The sequence below is a fragment of the Montipora capricornis genome, chromosome 2, assembly GCF_036669925.1.
Source record: "Montipora capricornis isolate CH-2021 chromosome 2, ASM3666992v2, whole genome shotgun sequence".
Classification (NCBI taxonomy): Eukaryota; Metazoa; Cnidaria; class Anthozoa; order Scleractinia; family Acroporidae; genus Montipora; species Montipora capricornis.
Window position 1 is genome coordinate 20,395,250 of NC_090884.1, and position 18,099 is coordinate 20,413,348.

Genomic DNA, 18,099 nt, shown 5'->3' on the forward strand with positions numbered 1-18,099 from the left:
CAGTGCTCATGCAATGTGGACAAGCAAGAAAATAACAACTCATGAATCAACCATAAACTAAAAGCAATCAATAAAGTAGAAGCCTACAACACGAGGAATTCCCAAGCGGTCACCCAGCGAAGTACTACTCTCGCCCTACAGGATTTGACTGCGGGGATCGGACGGGACCCGGTTTTTTGCCTGTGGTATGGTCGTAGACGGAAGAATACAAGCTCTAGTTGTATGTGTGATTTGTTTTCGTCAAGCCAAGCGAGAAAGCGAGTGAAAATCCCCCTTGCCCTCCCTTCAGACTGCAAAGAATGTTCAATTAATAGGCCATCAACCAGTTACATTGTGACGACAACTTTAACATTTGTCGCGCGCGAAAATTCAGTGCTCATGCAATGTGGACAAGCAAGAAAATAACAACTCATGAATCAACCATAAACTAAAAGCAATCAATAAAGTAGAAGCCTACAACACGAGGAATTCCCAAGCGGTCACCCAGCGAAGTACTACTCTCGCCCTACAGGATTTGACTGCGGGGATCGGACGGGACCCGGTTTTTGCCTGTGGTATGGTCGTAGACGGAAGAATACAAGCTCTAGTTGTATGTGTGATTTGTTTTCGTCAAGCCAAGCGAGAAAGCGAGTGAAAATCCCCCTTGCCCTCCCTTCAGACTGCAAAGAATGTTCAATTAATAGGCCATCAACCAGTTACATTGTGACGACAACTTTAACATTTGTCGCGCGCGAAAATTCAGTGCTCATGCAATGTGGACAAGCAAGAAAATAACAACTCATGAATCAACCATAAACTAAAAGCAATCAATAAAGTAGAAGCCTACAACACGAGGAATTCCCAAGCGGTCACCCAGCGAAGTACTACTCTCGCCCTACAGGATTTGACTGCGGGGATCGGACGGGACCCGGTTTTTTGCCTGTGGTATGGTCGTAGACGGAAGAATACAAGCTCTAGTTGTATGTGTGATTTGTTTTCGTCAAGCCAAGCGAGAAAGCGAGTGAAAATCCCCCTTGCCCTCCCTTCAGACTGCAAAGAATGTTCAATTAATAGGCCATCAACCAGTTACATTGTGACGACAACTTTAACATTTGTCGCGCGCGAAAATTCAGTGCTCATGCAATGTGGACAAGCAAGAAAATAACAACTCATGAATCAACCATAAACTAAAAGCAATCAATAAAGTAGAAGCCTACAACACGAGGAATTCCCAAGCGGTCACCCAGCGAAGTACTACTCTCGCCCTACAGGATTTGACTGCGGGGATCGGACGGGACCCGGTTTTTTCCTGTGGTATGGTTGTAGACGGAAGAATACAAGCTCTAGTTGAATGTGTGATTTGGTTTGGTCTAGCCAAGCGAGACAGCGAGTGAAAATCCCCCTTGCCCTGCCTTCAGACTGCAAAGAATGTTCAATTTCCAAGGCCATCAACCAGTTACATTGTGACGACAACTTTAACATTTGTCGCGCGCGAAAATTCAGTGCTCATGCAATGTGGACAAGCAAGAAAATAACAACTCATGAATCAACCATAAACTAAAAGCAATCAATAAAGTAGAAGCCTACAACACGAGGAATTCCCAAGCGGTCACCCAGCGAAGTACTACTCTCGCCCTACAGGATTTGACTGCGGGGATCGGACGGGACCCGGTTTTTTGCCTGTGGTATGGTCGTAGACGGAAGAATACAAGCTCTAGTTGTATGTGTGATTTGTTTTCGTCAAGCCAAGCGAGAAAGCGAGTGAAAATCCCCCTTGCCCTCCCTTCAGACTGCAAAGAATGTTCAATTAATAGGCCATCAACCAGTTACATTGTGACGACAACTTTAACATTTGTCGCGCGCGAAAATTCAGTGCTCATGCAATGTGGACAAGCAAGAAAATAACAACTCATGAATCAACCATAAACTAAAAGCAATCAATAAAGTAGAAGCCTACAACACGAGGAATTCCCAAGCGGTCACCCAGCGAAGTACTACTCTCGCCCTACAGGATTTGACTGCGGGGATCGGACGGGACCCGGTTTTTTGCCTGTGGTATGGTCGTAGACGGAAGAATACAAGCTCTAGTTGTATGTGTGATTTGTTTTCGTCAAGCCAAGCGAGAAAGCGAGTGAAAATCCCCCTTGCCCTCCCTTCAGACTGCAAAGAATGTTCAATTAATAGGCCATCAACCAGTTACATTGTGACGACAACTTTAACATTTGTCGCGCGCGAAAATTCAGTGCTCATGCAATGTGGACAAGCAAGAAAATAACAACTCATGAATCAACCATAAACTAAAAGCAATCAATAAAGTAGAAGCCTACAACACGAGGAATTCCCAAGCGGTCACCCAGCGAAGTACTACTCTCGCCCTACAGGATTTGACTGCGGGGATCGGACGGGACCCGGTTTTTGCCTGTGGTATGGTCGTAGACGGAAGAATACAAGCTCTAGTTGTATGTGTGATTTGTTTTCGTCAAGCCAAGCGAGAAAGCGAGTGAAAATCCCCCTTGCCCTCCCTTCAGACTGCAAAGAATGTTCAATTAATAGGCCATCAACCAGTTACATTGTGACGACAACTTTAACATTTGTCGCGCGCGAAAATTCAGTGCTCATGCAATGTGGACAAGCAAGAAAATAACAACTCATGAATCAACCATAAACTAAAAGCAATCAATAAAGTAGAAGCCTACAACACGAGGAATTCCCAAGCGGTCACCCAGCGAAGTACTACTCTCGCCCTACAGGATTTGACTGCGGGGATCGGACGGGACCCGGTTTTTTGCCTGTGGTATGGTCGTAGACGGAAGAATACAAGCTCTAGTTGTATGTGTGATTTGTTTTCGTCAAGCCAAGCGAGAAAGCGAGTGAAAATCCCCCTTGCCCTCCCTTCAGACTGCAAAGAATGTTCAATTAATAGGCCATCAACCAGTTACATTGTGACGACAACTTTAACATTTGTCGCGCGCGAAAATTCAGTGCTCATGCAATGTGGACAAGCAAGAAAATAACAACTCATGAATCAACCATAAACTAAAAGCAATCAATAAAGTAGAAGCCTACAACACGAGGAAATCCCAAGCGGTCACCCAGCGAAGTACTACTCTCGCCCTACAGGATTTGACTGCGGGGATCGGACGGGACCCGGTTGTTTGCGGGTGGTATGGTCGTAGACGGAAGAATACAAGCTCTAGTTGTATGTGTGATTTGTTTTCGTCAAGCCAAGCGAGAAAGCGAGTGAAAATCCCCCTTGCCCTCCCTTCAGACTGCAAAGAATGTTCAATTAATAGGCCATCAACCAGTTACATTGTGACGACAACTTTAACATTTGTCGCGCGCGAAAATTCAGTGCTCATGCAATGTGGACAAGCAAGAAAATAACAACTCATGAATCAACCATAAACTAAAAGCAATCAATAAAGTAGAAGCCTACAACACGAGGAATTCCCAAGCGGTCACCCAGCGAAGTACTACTCTCGCCCTACAGGATTTGACTGCGGGGATCGGACGGGACCCGGTTTTTTGCCTGTGGTATGGTCGTAGACGGAAGAATACAAGCTCTAGTTGTATGTGTGATTTGTTTTCGTCAAGCCAAGCGAGAAAGCGAGTGAAAATCCCCCTTGCCCTCCCTTCAGACTGCAAAGAATGTTCAATTAATAGGCCATCAACCAGTTACATTGTGACGACAACTTTAACATTTGTCGCGCGCGAAAATTCAGTGCTCATGCAATGTGGACAAGCAAGAAAATAACAACTCATGAATCAACCATAAACTAAAAGCAATCAATAAAGTAGAAGCCTACAACACGAGGAATTCCCAAGCGGTCACCCAGCGAAGTACTACTCTCGCCCTACAGGATTTGACTGCGGGGATCGGACGGGACCCGGTTTTTTGCCTGTGGTATGGTCGTAGACGGAAGAATACAAGCTCTAGTTGTATGTGTGATTTGTTTTCGTCAAGCCAAGCGAGAAAGCGAGTGAAAATCCCCCTTGCCCTCCCTTCAGACTGCAAAGAATGTTCAATTAATAGGCCATCAACCAGTTACATTGTGACGACAACTTTAACATTTGTCGCGCGCGAAAATTCAGTGCTCATGCAATGTGGACAAGCAAGAAAATAACAACTCATGAATCAACCATAAACTAAAAGCAATCAATAAAGTAGAAGCCTACAACACGAGGAATTCCCAAGCGGTCACCCAGCGAAGTACTACTCTCGCCCTACAGGATTTGACTGCGGGGATCGGACGGGACCCGGTTTTTTGCCTGTGGTATGGTCGTAGACGGAAGAATACAAGCTCTAGTTGTATGTGTGATTTGTTTTCGTCAAGCCAAGCGAGAAAGCGAGTGAAAATCCCCCTTGCCCTCCCTTCAGACTGCAAAGAATGTTCAATTAATAGGCCATCAACCAGTTACATTGTGACGACAACTTTAACATTTGTCGCGCGCGAAAATTCAGTGCTCATGCAATGTGGACAAGCAAGAAAATAACAACTCATGAATCAACCATAAACTAAAAGCAATCAATAAAGTAGAAGCCTACAACACGAGGAATTCCCAAGCGGTCACCCAGCGAAGTACTACTCTCGCCCTACAGGATTTGACTGCGGGGATCGGACGGGACCCGGTTTTTTGCCTGTGGTATGGTCGTAGACGGAAGAATACAAGCTCTAGTTGTATGTGTGATTTGTTTTCGTCAAGCCAAGCGAGAAAGCGAGTGAAAATCCCCCTTGCCCTCCCTTCAGACTGCAAAGAATGTTCAATTAATAGGCCATCAACCAGTTACATTGTGACGACAACTTTAAATTTTGTCGCGCGCGAAAATTCAGTGCTCATGCAATGTGGACAAGCAAGAAAATAACAACTCATGAATCAACCATAAACTAAAAGCAATCAATAAAGTAGAAGCCTACAACACGAGGAATTCCCAAGCGGTCACCCAGCGAAGTACTACTCTCGCCCTACAGGATTTGACTGCGGGGATCGGACGGGACCCGGTTTTTTGCCTGTGGTATGGTCGTAGACGGAAGAATACAAGCTCTAGTTGTATTGGTGATTTGTTTTCGTCAAGCCAAGCGAGAAAGCGAGTGAAAATCCCCCTTGCCCTCCCTTCAGACTGCAAAGAATGTTCAATTAATAGGCCATCAACCAGTTACATTGTGACGACAACTTTAACATTTGTCGCGCGCGAAAATTCAGTGCTCATGCAATGTGGACAAGCAAGAAAATAACAACTCATGAATCAACCATAAACTAAAAGCAATCAATAAAGTAGAAGCCTACAACACGAGGAATTCCCAAGCGGTCACCCAGCGAAGTACTACTCTCGCCCTACAGGATTTGACTGCGGGGATCGGACGGGACCCGGTTTTTTGCCTGTGGTATGGTCGTAGACGGAAGAATACAAGCTCTAGTTGTATGTGTGATTTGTTTTCGTCAAGCCAAGCGAGAAAGCGAGTGAAAATCCCCCTTGCCCTCCCTTCAGACTGCAAAGAATGTTCAATTAATAGGCCATCAACCAGTTACATTGTGACGACAACTTTAACATTTGTCGCGCGCGAAAATTCAGTGCTCATGCAATGTGGACAAGCAAGAAAATAACAACTCATGAATCAACCATAAACTAAAAGCAATCAATAAAGTAGAAGCCTACAACACGAGGAATTCCCAAGCGGTCACCCAGCGAAGTACTACTCTCGCCCTACAGGATTTGACTGCGGGGATCGGACGGGACCCGGTTTTTTGCCTGTGGTATGGTCGTAGACGGAAGAATACAAGCTCTAGTTGTATGTGTGATTTGTTTTCGTCAAGCCAAGCGAGAAAGCGAGTGAAAATCCCCCTTGCCCTCCCTTCAGACTGCAAAGAATGTTCAATTAATAGGCCATCAACCAGTTACATTGTGACGACAACTTTAACATTTGTCGCGCGCGAAAATTCAGTGCTCATGCAATGTGGACAAGCAAGAAAATAACAACTCATGAATCAACCATAAACTAAAAGCAATCAATAAAGTAGAAGCCTACAACACGAGGAATTCCCAAGCGGTCACCCAGCGAAGTACTACTCTCGCCCTACAGGATTTGACTGCGGGGATCGGACGGGACCCGGTTTTTTGCCTGTGGTATGGTCGTAGACGGAAGAATACAAGCTCTAGTTGTATGTGTGATTTGTTTTCGTCAAGCCAAGCGAGAAAGCGAGTGAAAATCCCCCTTGCCCTCCCTTCAGACTGCAAAGAATGTTCAATTAATAGGCCATCAACCAGTTACATTGTGACGACAACTTTAACATTTGTCGCGCGCGAAAATTCAGTGCTCATGCAATGTGGACAAGCAAGAAAATAACAACTCATGAATCAACCATAAACTAAAAGCAATCAATAAAGTAGAAGCCTACAACACGAGGAATTCCCAAGCGGTCACCCAGCGAAGTACTACTCTCGCCCTACAGGATTTGACTGCGGGGATCGGACGGGACCCGGTTTTTTGCCTGTGGTATGGTCGTAGACGGAAGAATACAAGCTCTAGTTGTATGTGTGATTTGTTTTCGTCAAGCCAAGCGAGAAAGCGAGTGAAAATCCCCCTTGCCCTCCCTTCAGACTGCAAAGAATGTTCAATTAATAGGCCATCAACCAGTTACATTGTGACGACAACTTTAACATTTGTCGCGCGCGAAAATTCAGTGCTCATGCAATGTGGACAAGCAAGAAAATAACAACTCATGAATCAACCATAAACTAAAAGCAATCAATAAAGTAGAAGCCTACAACACGAGGAATTCCCAAGCGGTCACCCAGCGAAGTACTACTCTCGCCCTACAGGATTTGACTGCGGGGATCGGACGGGACCCGGTTTTTTGCCTGTGGTATGGTCGTAGACGGAAGAATACAAGCTCTAGTTGTATGTGTGATTTGTTTTCGTCAAGCCAAGCGAGAAAGCGAGTGAAAATCCCCCTTGCCCTCCCTTCAGACTGCAAAGAATGTTCAATTAATAGGCCATCAACCAGTTACATTGTGACGACAACTTTAACATTTGTCGCGCGCGAAAATTCAGTGCTCATGCAATGTGGACAAGCAAGAAAATAACAACTCATGAATCAACCATAAACTAAAAGCAATCAATAAAGTAGAAGCCTACAACACGAGGAATTCCCAAGCGGTCACCCAGCGAAGTACTACTCTCGCCCTACAGGATTTGACTGCGGGGATCGGACGGGACCCGGTTTTTTGCCTGTGGTATGGTCGTAGACGGAAGAATACAAGCTCTAGTTGTATGTGTGATTTGTTTTCGTCAAGCCAAGCGAGAAAGCGAGTGAAAATCCCCCTTGCCCTCCCTTCAGACTGCAAAGAATGTTCAATTAATAGGCCATCAACCAGTTACATTGTGACGACAACTTTAACATTTGTCGCGCGCGAAAATTCAGTGCTCATGCAATGTGGACAAGCAAGAAAATAACAACTCATGAATCAACCATAAACTAAAAGCAATCAATAAAGTAGAAGCCTACAACACGAGGAATTCCCAAGCGGTCACCCAGCGAAGTACTACTCTCGCCCTACAGGATTTGACTGCGGGGATCGGACGGGACCCGGTTTTTTGCCTGTGGTATGGTCGTAGACGGAAGAATACAAGCTCTAGTTGTATGTGTGATTTGTTTTCGTCAAGCCAAGCGAGAAAGCGAGTGAAAATCCCCCTTGCCCTCCCTTCAGACTGCAAAGAATGTTCAATTAATAGGCCATCAACCAGTTACATTGTGACGACAACTTTAACATTTGTCGCGCGCGAAAATTCAGTGCTCATGCAATGTGGACAAGCAAGAAAATAACAACTCATGAATCAACCATAAACTAAAAGCAATCAATAAAGTAGAAGCCTACAACACGAGGAATTCCCAAGCGGTCACCCAGCGAAGTACTACTCTCGCCCTACAGGATTTGACTGCGGGGATCGGACGGGACCCGGTTTTTTGCCTGTGGTATGGTCGTAGACGGAAGAATACAAGCTCTAGTTGTATGTGTGATTTGTTTTCGTCAAGCCAAGCGAGAAAGCGAGTGAAAATCCCCCTTGCCCTCCCTTCAGACTGCAAAGAATGTTCAATTAATAGGCCATCAACCAGTTACATTGTGACGACAACTTTAACATTTGTCGCGCGCGAAAATTCAGTGCTCATGCAATGTGGACAAGCAAGAAAATAACAACTCATGAATCAACCATAAACTAAAAGCAATCAATAAAGTAGAAGCCTACAACACGAGGAATTCCCAAGCGGTCACCCAGCGAAGTACTACTCTCGCCCTACAGGATTTGACTGCGGGGATCGGACGGGACCCGGTTTTTTGCCTGTGGTATGGTCGTAGACGGAAGAATACAAGCTCTAGTTGTATGTGTGATTTGTTTTCGTCAAGCCAAGCGAGAAAGCGAGTGAAAATCCCCCTTGCCCTCCCTTCAGACTGCAAAGAATGTTCAATTAATAGGCCATCAACCAGTTACATTGTGACGACAACTTTAACATTTGTCGCGCGCGAAAATTCAGTGCTCATGCAATGTGGACAAGCAAGAAAATAACAACTCATGAATCAACCATAAACTAAAAGCAATCAATAAAGTAGAAGCCTACAACACGAGGAATTCCCAAGCGGTCACCCAGCGAAGTACTACTCTCGCCCTACAGGATTTGACTGCGGGGATCGGACGGGACCCGGTTTTTTGCCTGTGGTATGGTCGTAGACGGAAGAATACAAGCTCTAGTTGTATGTGTGATTTGTTTTCGTCAAGCCAAGCGAGAAAGCGAGTGAAAATCCCCCTTGCCCTCCCTTCAGACTGCAAAGAATGTTCAATTAATAGGCCATCAACCAGTTACATTGTGACGACAACTTTAACATTTGTCGCGCGCGAAAATTCAGTGCTCATGCAATGTGGACAAGCAAGAAAATAACAACTCATGAATCAACCATAAACTAAAAGCAATCAATAAAGTAGAAGCCTACAACACGAGGAATTCCCAAGCGGTCACCCAGCGAAGTACTACTCTCGCCCTACAGGATTTGACTGCGGGGATCGGACGGGACCCGGTTTTTTGCCTGTGGTATGGTCGTAGACGGAAGAATACAAGCTCTAGTTGTATGTGTGATTTGTTTTCGTCAAGCCAAGCGAGAAAGCGAGTGAAAATCCCCCTTGCCCTCCCTTCAGACTGCAAAGAATGTTCAATTAATAGGCCATCAACCAGTTACATTGTGACGACAACTTTAACATTTGTCGCGCGCGAAAATTCAGTGCTCATGCAATGTGGACAAGCAAGAAAATAACAACTCATGAATCAACCATAAACTAAAAGCAATCAATAAAGTAGAAGCCTACAACACGAGGAATTCCCAAGCGGTCACCCAGCGAAGTACTACTCTCGCCCTACAGGATTTGACTGCGGGGATCGGACGGGACCCGGTTTTTTGCCTGTGGTATGGTCGTAGACGGAAGAATACAAGCTCTAGTTGTATGTGTGATTTGTTTTCGTCAAGCCAAGCGAGAAAGCGAGTGAAAATCCCCCTTGCCCTCCCTTCAGACTGCAAAGAATGTTCAATTAATAGGCCATCAACCAGTTACATTGTGACGACAACTTTAACATTTGTCGCGCGCGAAAATTCAGTGCTCATGCAATGTGGACAAGCAAGAAAATAACAACTCATGAATCAACCATAAACTAAAAGCAATCAATAAAGTAGAAGCCTACAACACGAGGAATTCCCAAGCGGTCACCCAGCGAAGTACTACTCTCGCCCTACAGGATTTGACTGCGGGGATCGGACGGGACCCGGTTTTTTGCCTGTGGTATGGTCGTAGACGGAAGAATACAAGCTCTAGTTGTATGTGTGATTTGTTTTCGTCAAGCCAAGCGAGAAAGCGAGTGAAAATCCCCCTTGCCCTCCCTTCAGACTGCAAAGAATGTTCAATTAATAGGCCATCAACCAGTTACATTGTGACGACAACTTTAACATTTGTCGCGCGCGAAAATTCAGTGCTCATGCAATGTGGACAAGCAAGAAAATAACAACTCATGAATCAACCATAAACTAAAAGCAATCAATAAAGTAGAAGCCTACAACACGAGGAATTCCCAAGCGGTCACCCAGCGAAGTACTACTCTCGCCCTACAGGATTTGACTGCGGGGATCGGACGGGACCCGGTTTTTTGCCTGTGGTATGGTCGTAGACGGAAGAATACAAGCTCTAGTTGTATGTGTGATTTGTTTTCGTCAAGCCAAGCGAGAAAGCGAGTGAAAATCCCCCGTTCCCTCCCTTCAGACTGCAAAGAATGTTCAATTAATAGGCCATCAACCAGTTACATTGTGACGACAACTTTAACATTTGTGAGCGCGCGAAAATTCAGTGCTCATGCAATGTGGACAAGCAAGAAAATAACAACTCATGAATCAACCATAAACTAAACGACATCAATAAAGTAGAAGCCTACAACACGAGGAATTCCCAAGCGGTCACCCAGCGAAGTACTACTCTCGCCCTACAGGATTTGACTGCGGGGATCGGACGGGACCCGGTTTTTTGCCTGTGGTATGGTCGCAGACGGAAGAATACAAGCTCTAGTTGTATGTGTGATTTGTTTTCGTCAAGCCAAGCGAGAAAGCGAGTGAAAATCCCCCTTGCCCTCCCTTCAGACTGCAAAGAATGTTCAATTAATAGGCCATCAACCAGTTACATTGTGACGACAACTTTAACATTTGTCGCGCGCGAAAATTCAGTGCTCATGCAATGTGGACAAGCAAGAAAATAACAACTCATGAATCAACCATAAACTAAAAGCAATCAATAAAGTAGAAGCTTACAACACGGGGAATTCCCAAGCGGTCACCCAGCGAAGTACTACTCTCGCCCCACAGGATTGACTGCGGGGATCGGACGGGACCCGGTTTTTTGCCTGTGGTATGGCCGTAGACGAAAGAAGACAAGCTCTAGTTGTATGTGTGTTTTGTTTTCGTCTAGTTAAGCGAGAAAGGGAGTGAAAATCCTCCTTGCCCTCCCTTCAGACTGCAAAGAATGTTCAATTAATAGGCCATCAACCAGTTACATTGTGACGACAACTTTAACATTTGTCGCGCGCGAAAATTCAGTGCTCATGCAATGTGGACAAGCAAGAAAATAACAACTCATGAATCAACCATAAACTAAAAGCAATCGATAAAGTAGAAGCCTACAACACGAGGAATTCCCAAGCGGTCACCCAGCGAAGTACTACTCTCGCCCTACAGGATTTGACTGCGGGGATCGGACGGGACCCGGTTTTTTGCCTGTGGTATGGTCGTAGACGGAAGAATACAAGCTCTAGTTGTATGTGTGATTTGTTTTCGTCAAGCCAAGCGAGAAAGCGAGTGAAAATCCCCCTTGCCCTCCCTTCAGACTGCAAAGAATGTTCAATTAATAGGCCATCAAACATTTTCATTGTTAATACAAATTTAACATTTGTCTCGCGCGAAAATTAAGTGATCATTCAATGTGGACAAGAAATAATATAACAACTCATGAATCAACCATAAAACTAAAAGCAATCAATAAAGTAGAAGCCTACAACACGAGGAATTCCCAAGCGGTCCCCCAGCGAAGTACTACTCTCGCCCTACAGGATTTGACTGCGGGGATCGGACGGGACCCGGTTTTTTGCCTGTGGTATGGTCGTAGACGGAAGAATACAAGCTCTAGTTGTATGTTTGATTTGTTTTCGTCAAGCCAAGCGAGAAAGCGAGTGAAAATCCCCCTTGCCCTCCCTTCAGACTGCAAAGAATGTTCAATTAATAGGCCATCAACCAGTTACATTGTGACGACAACTTTAACATTTGTCGCGCGCGAAAATTCAGTGCTCATGAAATGTGGACAAGCAAGAAAATAACAACTCATGAATCAACCATAAACTAAAAGCAATCAATAAAGTAGAAGCCTACAACACGAGGAATTCCCAAGCGGTCACCCAGCGAAGTACTACTCTCGCCCTACAGGATTTGACTGCGGGGATCGGACGGGACCCGGTTTTTTGCCTGTGGTATGGTCGTAGACGGAAGAATACAAGCTCTAGTTGTATGTGTGATTTGTTTTCGTCAAGCCAAGCGAGAAAGCGAGTGAAAATCCCCCTTGCCCTCCCTTCAGACTGCAAAGAATGTTCAATTAATAGGCCATCAACCAGTTACATTGTGACGACAACTTTAACATTTGTCGCGCGCGAAAATTCAGTGCTCATGCAATGTGGACAAGCAAGAAAATAACAACTCATGAATCAACCATAAACTAAAAGCAATCAATAAAGTAGAAGCCTACAACACGAGGAATTCCCAAGCGGTCACCCAGCGAAGTACTACTCTCGCCCTACAGGATTTGACTGCGGGGATCGGACGGGACCCGGTTTTTTGCCTGTGGTATGGTCGTAGACGGAAGAATACAAGCTCTAGTTGTATGTGTGATTTGTTTTCGTCAAGCCAAGCGAGAAAGCGAGTGAAAATCCCCCTTGCCCTCCCTTCAGACTGCAAAGAATGTTCAATTAATAGGCCATCAACCAGTTACATTGTGACGACAACTTTAACATTTGTCGCGCGCGAAAATTCAGTGCTCATGCAATGTGGACAAGCAAGAAAATAACAACTCATGAATCAACCATAAACTAAAAGCAATCAATAAAGTAGAAGCCTACAACACGAGGAATTCCCAAGCGGTCACCCAGCGAAGTACTACTCTCGCCCTACAGGATTTGACTGCGGGGATCGGACGGGACCCGGTTTTTTGCCTGTGGTATGGTCGTAGACGGAAGAATACAAGCTCTAGTTGTATGTGTGATTTGTTTTCGTCAAGCCAAGCGAGAAAGCGAGTGAAAATCCCCCTTGCCCTCCCTTCAGACTGCAAAGAATGTTCAATTAATAGGCCATCAACCAGTTACATTGTGACGACAACTTTAACATTTGTCGCGCGCGAAAATTCAGTGCTCATGCAATGTGGACAAGCAAGAAAATAACAACTCATGAATCAACCATAAACTAAAAGCAATCAATAAAGTAGAAGCCTACAACACGAGGAATTCCCAAGCGGTCACCCAGCGAAGTACTACTCTCGCCCTACAGGATTTGACTGCGGGGATCGGACGGGACCCGGTTTTTTGCCTGTGGTATGGTCGTAGACGGAAGAATACAAGCTCTAGTTGTATGTGTGATTTGTTTTCGTCAAGCCAAGCGAGAAAGCGAGTGAAAATCCCCCTTGCCCTCCCTTCAGACTGCAAAGAATGTTCAATTAATAGGCCATCAACCAGTTACATTGTGACGACAACTTTAACATTTGTCGCGCGCGAAAATTCAGTGCTCATGCAATGTGGACAAGCAAGAAAATAACAACTCATGAATCAACCATAAACTAAAAGCAATCAATAAAGTAGAAGCCTACAACACGAGGAATTCCCAAGCGGTCACCCAGCGAAGTACTACTCTCGCCCTACAGGATTTGACTGCGGGGATCGGACGGGACCCGGTTTTTTGCCTGTGGTATGGTCGTAGACGGAAGAATACAAGCTCTAGTTGTATGTGTGATTTGTTTTCGTCAAGCCAAGCGAGAAAGCGAGTGAAAATCCCCCTTGCCCTCCCTTCAGACTGCAAAGAATGTTCAATTAATAGGCCATCAACCAGTTACATTGTGACGACAACTTTAACATTTGTCGCGCGCGAAAATTCAGTGCTCATGCAATGTGGACAAGCAAGAAAATAACAACTCATGAATCAACCATAAACTAAAAGCAATCAATAAAGTAGAAGCCTACAACACGAGGAATTCCCAAGCGGTCACCCAGCGAAGTACTACTCTCGCCCTACAGGATTTGACTGCGGGGATCGGACGGGACCCGGTTTTTTGCCTGTGGTATGGTCGTAGACGGAAGAATACAAGCTCTAGTTGTATGTGTGATTTGTTTTCGTCAAGCCAAGCGAGAAAGCGAGTGAAAATCCCCCTTGCCCTCCCTTCAGACTGCAAAGAATGTTCAATTAATAGGCCATCAACCAGTTACATTGTGACGACAACTTTAACATTTGTCGCGCGCGAAAATTCAGTGCTCATGCAATGTGGACAAGCAAGAAAATAACAACTCATGAATCAACCATAAACTAAAAGCAATCAATAAAGTAGAAGCCTACAACACGAGGAATTCCCAAGCGGTCACCCAGCGAAGTACTACTCTCGCCCTACAGGATTTGACTGCGGGGATCGGACGGGACCCGGTTTTTTGCCTGTGGTATGGTCGTAGACGGAAGAATACAAGCTCTAGTTGTATGTGTGATTTGTTTTCGTCAAGCCAAGCGAGAAAGCGAGTGAAAATCCCCCTTGCCCTCCCTTCAGACTGCAAAGAATGTTCAATTAATAGGCCATCAACCAGTTACATTGTGACGACAACTTTAACATTTGTCGCGCGCGAAAATTCAGTGCTCATGCAATGTGGACAAGCAAGAAAATAACAACTCATGAATCAACCATAAACTAAAAGCAATCAATAAAGTAGAAGCCTACAACACGAGGAATTCCCAAGCGGTCACCCAGCGAAGTACTACTCTCGCCCTACAGGATTTGACTGCGGGGATCGGACGGGACCCGGTTTTTTGCCTGTGGTATGGTCGTAGACGGAAGAATACAAGCTCTAGTTGTATGTGTGATTTGTTTTCGTCAAGCCAAGCGAGAAAGCGAGTGAAAATCCCCCTTGCCCTCCCTTCAGACTGCAAAGAATGTTCAATTAATAGGCCATCAACCAGTTACATTGTGACGACAACTTTAACATTTGTCGCGCGCGAAAATTCAGTGCTCATGCAATGTGGACAAGCAAGAAAATAACAACTCATGAATCAACCATAAACTAAAAGCAATCAATAAAGTAGAAGCCTACAACACGAGGAATTCCCAAGCGGTCACCCAGCGAAGTACTACTCTCGCCCTACAGGATTTGACTGCGGGGATCGGACGGGACCCGGTTTTTTGCCTGTGGTATGGTCGTAGACGGAAGAATACAAGCTCTAGTTGTATGTGTGATTTGTTTTCGTCAAGCCAAGCGAGAAAGCGAGTGAAAATCCCCCTTGCCCTCCCTTCAGACTGCAAAGAATGTTCAATTAATAGGCCATCAACCAGTTACATTGTGACGACAACTTTAACATTTGTCGCGCGCGAAAATTCAGTGCTCATGCAATGTGGACAAGCAAGAAAATAACAACTCATGAATCAACCATAAACTAAAAGCAATCAATAAAGTAGAAGCCTACAACACGAGGAATTCCCAAGCGGTCACCCAGCGAAGTACTACTCTCGCCCTACAGGATTTGACTGCGGGGATCGGACGGGACCCGGTTTTTTGCCTGTGGTATGGTCGTAGACGGAAGAATACAAGCTCTAGTTGTATGTGTGATTTGTTTTCGTCAAGCCAAGCGAGAAAGCGAGTGAAAATCCCCCTTGCCCTCCCTTCAGACTGCAAAGAATGTTCAATTAATAGGCCATCAACCAGTTACATTGTGACGACAACTTTAACATTTGTCGCGCGCGAAAATTCAGTGCTCATGCAATGTGGACAAGCAAGAAAATAACAACTCATGAATCAACCATAAACTAAAAGCAATCAATAAAGTAGAAGCCTACAACACGAGGAATTCCCAAGCGGTCACCCAGCGAAGTACTACTCTCGCCCTACAGGATTTGACTGCGGGGATCGGACGGGACCCGGTTTTTTGCCTGTGGTATGGTCGTAGACGGAAGAATACAAGCTCTAGTTGTATGTGTGATTTGTTTTCGTCAAGCCAAGCGAGAAAGCGAGTGAAAATCCCCCTTGCCCTCCCTTCAGACTGCAAAGAATGTTCAATTAATAGGCCATCAACCAGTTACATTGTGACGACAACTTTAACATTTGTCGCGCGCGAAAATTCAGTGCTCATGCAATGTGGACAAGCAAGAAAATAACAACTCATGAATCAACCATAAACTAAAAGCAATCAATAAAGTAGAAGCCTACAACACGAGGAATTCCCAAGCGGTCACCCAGCGAAGTACTACTCTCGCCCTACAGGATTTGACTGCGGGGATCGGACGGGACCCGGTTTTTTGCCTGTGGTATGGTCGTAGACGGAAGAATACAAGCTCTAGTTGTATGTGTGATTTGTTTTCGTCAAGCCAAGCGAGAAAGCGAGTGAAAATCCCCCTTGCCCTCCCTTCAGACTGCAAAGAATGTTCAATTAATAGGCCATCAACCAGTTACATTGTGACGACAACTTTAACATTTGTCGCGCGCGAAAATTCAGTGCTCATGCAATGTGGACAAGCAAGAAAATAACAACTCATGAATCAACCATAAACTAAAAGCAATCAATAAAGTAGAAGCCTACAACACGAGGAATTCCCAAGCGGTCACCCAGCGAAGTACTACTCTCGCCCTACAGGATTTGACTGCGGGGATCGGACGGGACCCGGTTTTTTGCCTGTGGTATGGTCGTAGACGGAAGAATACAAGCTCTAGTTGTATGTGTGATTTGTTTTCGTCAAGCCAAGCGAGAAAGCGAGTGAAAATCCCCCTTGCCCTCCCTTCAGACTGCAAAGAATGTTCAATTAATAGGCCATCAACCAGTTACATTGTGACGACAACTTTAACATTTGTCGCGCGCGAAAATTCAGTGCTCATGCAATGTGGACAAGCAAGAAAATAACAACTCATGAATCAACCATAAACTAAAAGCAATCAATAAAGTAGAAGCCTACAACACGAGGAATTCCCAAGCGGTCACCCAGCGAAGTACTACTCTCGCCCTACAGGATTTGACTGCGGGGATCGGACGGGACCCGGTTTTTTGCCTGTGGTATGGTCGTAGACGGAAGAATACAAGCTCTAGTTGTATGTGTGATTTGTTTTCGTCAAGCCAAGCGAGAAAGCGAGTGAAAATCCCCCTTGCCCTCCCTTCAGACTGCAAAGAATGTTCAATTAATAGGCCATCAACCAGTTACATTGTGACGACAACTTTAACATTTGTCGCGCGCGAAAATTCAGTGCTCATGCAATGTGGACAAGCAAGAAAATAACAACTCATGAATCAACCATAAACTAAAAGCAATCAATAAAGTAGAAGCCTACAACACGAGGAATTCCCAAGCGGTCACCCAGCGAAGTACTACTCTCGCCCTACAGGATTTGACTGCGGGGATCGGACGGGACCCGGTTTTTTGCCTGTGGTATGGTCGTAGACGGAAGAATACAAGCTCTAGTTGTATGTGTGATTTGTTTTCGTCAAGCCAAGCGAGAAAGCGAGTGAAAATCCCCCTTGCCCTCCCTTCAGACTGCAAAGAATGTTCAATTAATAGGCCATCAACCAGTTACATTGTGACGACAACTTTAACATTTGTCGCGCGCGAAAATTCAGTGCTCATGCAATGTGGACAAGCAAGAAAATAACAACTCATGAATCAACCATAAACTAAAAGCAATCAATAAAGTAGAAGCCTACAACACGAGGAATTCCCAAGCGGTCACCCAGCGAAGTACTACTCTCGCCCTACAGGATTTGACTGCGGGGATCGGACGGGACCCGGTTTTTTGCCTGTGGTATGGTCGTAGACGGAAGAATACAAGCTCTAGTTGTATGTGTGATTTGTTTTCGTCAAGCCAAGCGAGAAAGCGAGTGAAAATCCCCCTTGCCCTCCCTTCAGACTGCAAAGAATGTTCAATTAATAGGCCATCAACCAGTTACATTGTGACGACAACTTTAACATTTGTCGCGCGCGAAAATTCAGTGCTCATGCAATGTGGACAAGCAAGAAAATAACAACTCATGAATCAACCATAAACTAAAAGCAATCAATAAAGTAGAAGCCTACAACACGAGGAATTCCCAAGCGGTCACCCAGCGAAGTACTACTCTCGCCCTACAGGATTTGACTGCGGGGATCGGACGGGACCCGGTTTTTTGCCTGTGGTATGGTCGTAGACGGAAGAATACAAGCTCTAGTTGTATGTGTGATTTGTTTTCGTCAAGCCAAGCGAGAAAGCGAGTGAAAATCCCCCTTGCCCTCCCTTCAGACTGCAAAGAATGTTCAATTAATAGGCCATCAACCAGTTACATTGTGACGA

General features: G+C 45.1%; 47 non-coding genes and 2 pseudogenes across 47 annotated transcripts; all 49 read right to left on the reverse strand.

Moving 5' to 3' along the window:
• Positions 1–80: 80 nt before the first annotated feature.
• On the reverse strand, positions 81–199 carry LOC138039384 (5S ribosomal RNA). The gene has a single exon (XR_011130485.1). It is a non-coding gene; the product is annotated as a 5S ribosomal RNA (ribosomal RNA).
• A 251-nt stretch (positions 200–450) lies between these two features.
• On the reverse strand, positions 451–568 carry LOC138039507 (5S ribosomal RNA). The gene has a single exon (XR_011130602.1). It is a non-coding gene; the product is annotated as a 5S ribosomal RNA (ribosomal RNA).
• Positions 569–819: 251 nt separating this feature from the next.
• On the reverse strand, positions 820–938 carry LOC138039385 (5S ribosomal RNA). The gene has a single exon (XR_011130486.1). It is a non-coding gene; the product is annotated as a 5S ribosomal RNA (ribosomal RNA).
• A 251-nt stretch (positions 939–1,189) lies between these two features.
• Positions 1,190–1,307, reverse strand: LOC138039489 (5S ribosomal RNA). Its single transcript, XR_011130585.1, has one exon. It is a non-coding gene; the product is annotated as a 5S ribosomal RNA (ribosomal RNA).
• A 252-nt stretch (positions 1,308–1,559) lies between these two features.
• Positions 1,560–1,678, reverse strand: LOC138039386 (5S ribosomal RNA). Its single transcript, XR_011130487.1, has one exon. It is a non-coding gene; the product is annotated as a 5S ribosomal RNA (ribosomal RNA).
• A 251-nt stretch (positions 1,679–1,929) lies between these two features.
• Positions 1,930–2,048, reverse strand: LOC138039387 (5S ribosomal RNA). The gene has a single exon (XR_011130488.1). It is a non-coding gene; the product is annotated as a 5S ribosomal RNA (ribosomal RNA).
• A 251-nt stretch (positions 2,049–2,299) lies between these two features.
• LOC138039508 (5S ribosomal RNA) lies at positions 2,300–2,417 on the reverse strand. The gene has a single exon (XR_011130603.1). It is a non-coding gene; the product is annotated as a 5S ribosomal RNA (ribosomal RNA).
• Positions 2,418–2,668: 251 nt separating this feature from the next.
• On the reverse strand, positions 2,669–2,787 carry LOC138039388 (5S ribosomal RNA). Its single transcript, XR_011130489.1, has one exon. It is a non-coding gene; the product is annotated as a 5S ribosomal RNA (ribosomal RNA).
• Positions 2,788–3,038: 251 nt separating this feature from the next.
• LOC138039520 (5S ribosomal RNA) lies at positions 3,039–3,157 on the reverse strand (annotated as a pseudogene).
• Positions 3,158–3,408: 251 nt separating this feature from the next.
• LOC138039389 (5S ribosomal RNA) lies at positions 3,409–3,527 on the reverse strand. The gene has a single exon (XR_011130490.1). It is a non-coding gene; the product is annotated as a 5S ribosomal RNA (ribosomal RNA).
• Positions 3,528–3,778: 251 nt separating this feature from the next.
• Positions 3,779–3,897, reverse strand: LOC138039390 (5S ribosomal RNA). Its single transcript, XR_011130491.1, has one exon. It is a non-coding gene; the product is annotated as a 5S ribosomal RNA (ribosomal RNA).
• Positions 3,898–4,148: 251 nt separating this feature from the next.
• On the reverse strand, positions 4,149–4,267 carry LOC138039391 (5S ribosomal RNA). The gene has a single exon (XR_011130492.1). It is a non-coding gene; the product is annotated as a 5S ribosomal RNA (ribosomal RNA).
• Positions 4,268–4,518: 251 nt separating this feature from the next.
• Positions 4,519–4,637, reverse strand: LOC138039392 (5S ribosomal RNA). The gene has a single exon (XR_011130493.1). It is a non-coding gene; the product is annotated as a 5S ribosomal RNA (ribosomal RNA).
• Positions 4,638–4,888: 251 nt separating this feature from the next.
• Positions 4,889–5,007, reverse strand: LOC138039395 (5S ribosomal RNA). The gene has a single exon (XR_011130495.1). It is a non-coding gene; the product is annotated as a 5S ribosomal RNA (ribosomal RNA).
• Positions 5,008–5,258: 251 nt separating this feature from the next.
• LOC138039396 (5S ribosomal RNA) lies at positions 5,259–5,377 on the reverse strand. The gene has a single exon (XR_011130496.1). It is a non-coding gene; the product is annotated as a 5S ribosomal RNA (ribosomal RNA).
• Positions 5,378–5,628: 251 nt separating this feature from the next.
• LOC138039397 (5S ribosomal RNA) lies at positions 5,629–5,747 on the reverse strand. Its single transcript, XR_011130497.1, has one exon. It is a non-coding gene; the product is annotated as a 5S ribosomal RNA (ribosomal RNA).
• Positions 5,748–5,998: 251 nt separating this feature from the next.
• On the reverse strand, positions 5,999–6,117 carry LOC138039398 (5S ribosomal RNA). Its single transcript, XR_011130498.1, has one exon. It is a non-coding gene; the product is annotated as a 5S ribosomal RNA (ribosomal RNA).
• Positions 6,118–6,368: 251 nt separating this feature from the next.
• On the reverse strand, positions 6,369–6,487 carry LOC138039399 (5S ribosomal RNA). Its single transcript, XR_011130499.1, has one exon. It is a non-coding gene; the product is annotated as a 5S ribosomal RNA (ribosomal RNA).
• A 251-nt stretch (positions 6,488–6,738) lies between these two features.
• Positions 6,739–6,857, reverse strand: LOC138039400 (5S ribosomal RNA). Its single transcript, XR_011130500.1, has one exon. It is a non-coding gene; the product is annotated as a 5S ribosomal RNA (ribosomal RNA).
• Positions 6,858–7,108: 251 nt separating this feature from the next.
• On the reverse strand, positions 7,109–7,227 carry LOC138039401 (5S ribosomal RNA). Its single transcript, XR_011130501.1, has one exon. It is a non-coding gene; the product is annotated as a 5S ribosomal RNA (ribosomal RNA).
• A 251-nt stretch (positions 7,228–7,478) lies between these two features.
• LOC138039402 (5S ribosomal RNA) lies at positions 7,479–7,597 on the reverse strand. Its single transcript, XR_011130502.1, has one exon. It is a non-coding gene; the product is annotated as a 5S ribosomal RNA (ribosomal RNA).
• A 251-nt stretch (positions 7,598–7,848) lies between these two features.
• LOC138039403 (5S ribosomal RNA) lies at positions 7,849–7,967 on the reverse strand. The gene has a single exon (XR_011130503.1). It is a non-coding gene; the product is annotated as a 5S ribosomal RNA (ribosomal RNA).
• Positions 7,968–8,218: 251 nt separating this feature from the next.
• On the reverse strand, positions 8,219–8,337 carry LOC138039404 (5S ribosomal RNA). Its single transcript, XR_011130504.1, has one exon. It is a non-coding gene; the product is annotated as a 5S ribosomal RNA (ribosomal RNA).
• A 251-nt stretch (positions 8,338–8,588) lies between these two features.
• Positions 8,589–8,707, reverse strand: LOC138039406 (5S ribosomal RNA). Its single transcript, XR_011130506.1, has one exon. It is a non-coding gene; the product is annotated as a 5S ribosomal RNA (ribosomal RNA).
• A 251-nt stretch (positions 8,708–8,958) lies between these two features.
• On the reverse strand, positions 8,959–9,077 carry LOC138039407 (5S ribosomal RNA). The gene has a single exon (XR_011130507.1). It is a non-coding gene; the product is annotated as a 5S ribosomal RNA (ribosomal RNA).
• A 251-nt stretch (positions 9,078–9,328) lies between these two features.
• On the reverse strand, positions 9,329–9,447 carry LOC138039408 (5S ribosomal RNA). The gene has a single exon (XR_011130508.1). It is a non-coding gene; the product is annotated as a 5S ribosomal RNA (ribosomal RNA).
• A 251-nt stretch (positions 9,448–9,698) lies between these two features.
• LOC138039409 (5S ribosomal RNA) lies at positions 9,699–9,817 on the reverse strand. Its single transcript, XR_011130509.1, has one exon. It is a non-coding gene; the product is annotated as a 5S ribosomal RNA (ribosomal RNA).
• A 251-nt stretch (positions 9,818–10,068) lies between these two features.
• On the reverse strand, positions 10,069–10,187 carry LOC138039411 (5S ribosomal RNA). Its single transcript, XR_011130510.1, has one exon. It is a non-coding gene; the product is annotated as a 5S ribosomal RNA (ribosomal RNA).
• Positions 10,188–10,439: 252 nt separating this feature from the next.
• On the reverse strand, positions 10,440–10,558 carry LOC138039485 (5S ribosomal RNA). Its single transcript, XR_011130581.1, has one exon. It is a non-coding gene; the product is annotated as a 5S ribosomal RNA (ribosomal RNA).
• A 251-nt stretch (positions 10,559–10,809) lies between these two features.
• Positions 10,810–10,927, reverse strand: LOC138039517 (5S ribosomal RNA; annotated as a pseudogene).
• Positions 10,928–11,178: 251 nt separating this feature from the next.
• LOC138039413 (5S ribosomal RNA) lies at positions 11,179–11,297 on the reverse strand. The gene has a single exon (XR_011130512.1). It is a non-coding gene; the product is annotated as a 5S ribosomal RNA (ribosomal RNA).
• A 252-nt stretch (positions 11,298–11,549) lies between these two features.
• Positions 11,550–11,668, reverse strand: LOC138039483 (5S ribosomal RNA). The gene has a single exon (XR_011130579.1). It is a non-coding gene; the product is annotated as a 5S ribosomal RNA (ribosomal RNA).
• A 251-nt stretch (positions 11,669–11,919) lies between these two features.
• On the reverse strand, positions 11,920–12,038 carry LOC138039414 (5S ribosomal RNA). The gene has a single exon (XR_011130513.1). It is a non-coding gene; the product is annotated as a 5S ribosomal RNA (ribosomal RNA).
• A 251-nt stretch (positions 12,039–12,289) lies between these two features.
• On the reverse strand, positions 12,290–12,408 carry LOC138039415 (5S ribosomal RNA). Its single transcript, XR_011130514.1, has one exon. It is a non-coding gene; the product is annotated as a 5S ribosomal RNA (ribosomal RNA).
• A 251-nt stretch (positions 12,409–12,659) lies between these two features.
• LOC138039416 (5S ribosomal RNA) lies at positions 12,660–12,778 on the reverse strand. Its single transcript, XR_011130515.1, has one exon. It is a non-coding gene; the product is annotated as a 5S ribosomal RNA (ribosomal RNA).
• Positions 12,779–13,029: 251 nt separating this feature from the next.
• Positions 13,030–13,148, reverse strand: LOC138039417 (5S ribosomal RNA). Its single transcript, XR_011130516.1, has one exon. It is a non-coding gene; the product is annotated as a 5S ribosomal RNA (ribosomal RNA).
• A 251-nt stretch (positions 13,149–13,399) lies between these two features.
• On the reverse strand, positions 13,400–13,518 carry LOC138039419 (5S ribosomal RNA). Its single transcript, XR_011130518.1, has one exon. It is a non-coding gene; the product is annotated as a 5S ribosomal RNA (ribosomal RNA).
• Positions 13,519–13,769: 251 nt separating this feature from the next.
• LOC138039420 (5S ribosomal RNA) lies at positions 13,770–13,888 on the reverse strand. The gene has a single exon (XR_011130519.1). It is a non-coding gene; the product is annotated as a 5S ribosomal RNA (ribosomal RNA).
• A 251-nt stretch (positions 13,889–14,139) lies between these two features.
• Positions 14,140–14,258, reverse strand: LOC138039421 (5S ribosomal RNA). The gene has a single exon (XR_011130520.1). It is a non-coding gene; the product is annotated as a 5S ribosomal RNA (ribosomal RNA).
• Positions 14,259–14,509: 251 nt separating this feature from the next.
• Positions 14,510–14,628, reverse strand: LOC138039422 (5S ribosomal RNA). The gene has a single exon (XR_011130521.1). It is a non-coding gene; the product is annotated as a 5S ribosomal RNA (ribosomal RNA).
• Positions 14,629–14,879: 251 nt separating this feature from the next.
• Positions 14,880–14,998, reverse strand: LOC138039423 (5S ribosomal RNA). Its single transcript, XR_011130522.1, has one exon. It is a non-coding gene; the product is annotated as a 5S ribosomal RNA (ribosomal RNA).
• Positions 14,999–15,249: 251 nt separating this feature from the next.
• LOC138039424 (5S ribosomal RNA) lies at positions 15,250–15,368 on the reverse strand. Its single transcript, XR_011130523.1, has one exon. It is a non-coding gene; the product is annotated as a 5S ribosomal RNA (ribosomal RNA).
• A 251-nt stretch (positions 15,369–15,619) lies between these two features.
• LOC138039425 (5S ribosomal RNA) lies at positions 15,620–15,738 on the reverse strand. The gene has a single exon (XR_011130524.1). It is a non-coding gene; the product is annotated as a 5S ribosomal RNA (ribosomal RNA).
• Positions 15,739–15,989: 251 nt separating this feature from the next.
• Positions 15,990–16,108, reverse strand: LOC138039427 (5S ribosomal RNA). Its single transcript, XR_011130525.1, has one exon. It is a non-coding gene; the product is annotated as a 5S ribosomal RNA (ribosomal RNA).
• Positions 16,109–16,359: 251 nt separating this feature from the next.
• Positions 16,360–16,478, reverse strand: LOC138039428 (5S ribosomal RNA). The gene has a single exon (XR_011130526.1). It is a non-coding gene; the product is annotated as a 5S ribosomal RNA (ribosomal RNA).
• Positions 16,479–16,729: 251 nt separating this feature from the next.
• Positions 16,730–16,848, reverse strand: LOC138039429 (5S ribosomal RNA). The gene has a single exon (XR_011130527.1). It is a non-coding gene; the product is annotated as a 5S ribosomal RNA (ribosomal RNA).
• Positions 16,849–17,099: 251 nt separating this feature from the next.
• Positions 17,100–17,218, reverse strand: LOC138039431 (5S ribosomal RNA). Its single transcript, XR_011130529.1, has one exon. It is a non-coding gene; the product is annotated as a 5S ribosomal RNA (ribosomal RNA).
• A 251-nt stretch (positions 17,219–17,469) lies between these two features.
• LOC138039432 (5S ribosomal RNA) lies at positions 17,470–17,588 on the reverse strand. The gene has a single exon (XR_011130530.1). It is a non-coding gene; the product is annotated as a 5S ribosomal RNA (ribosomal RNA).
• A 251-nt stretch (positions 17,589–17,839) lies between these two features.
• LOC138039433 (5S ribosomal RNA) lies at positions 17,840–17,958 on the reverse strand. The gene has a single exon (XR_011130531.1). It is a non-coding gene; the product is annotated as a 5S ribosomal RNA (ribosomal RNA).
• Between the last annotated feature and the right edge of the window lie 141 nt (positions 17,959–18,099).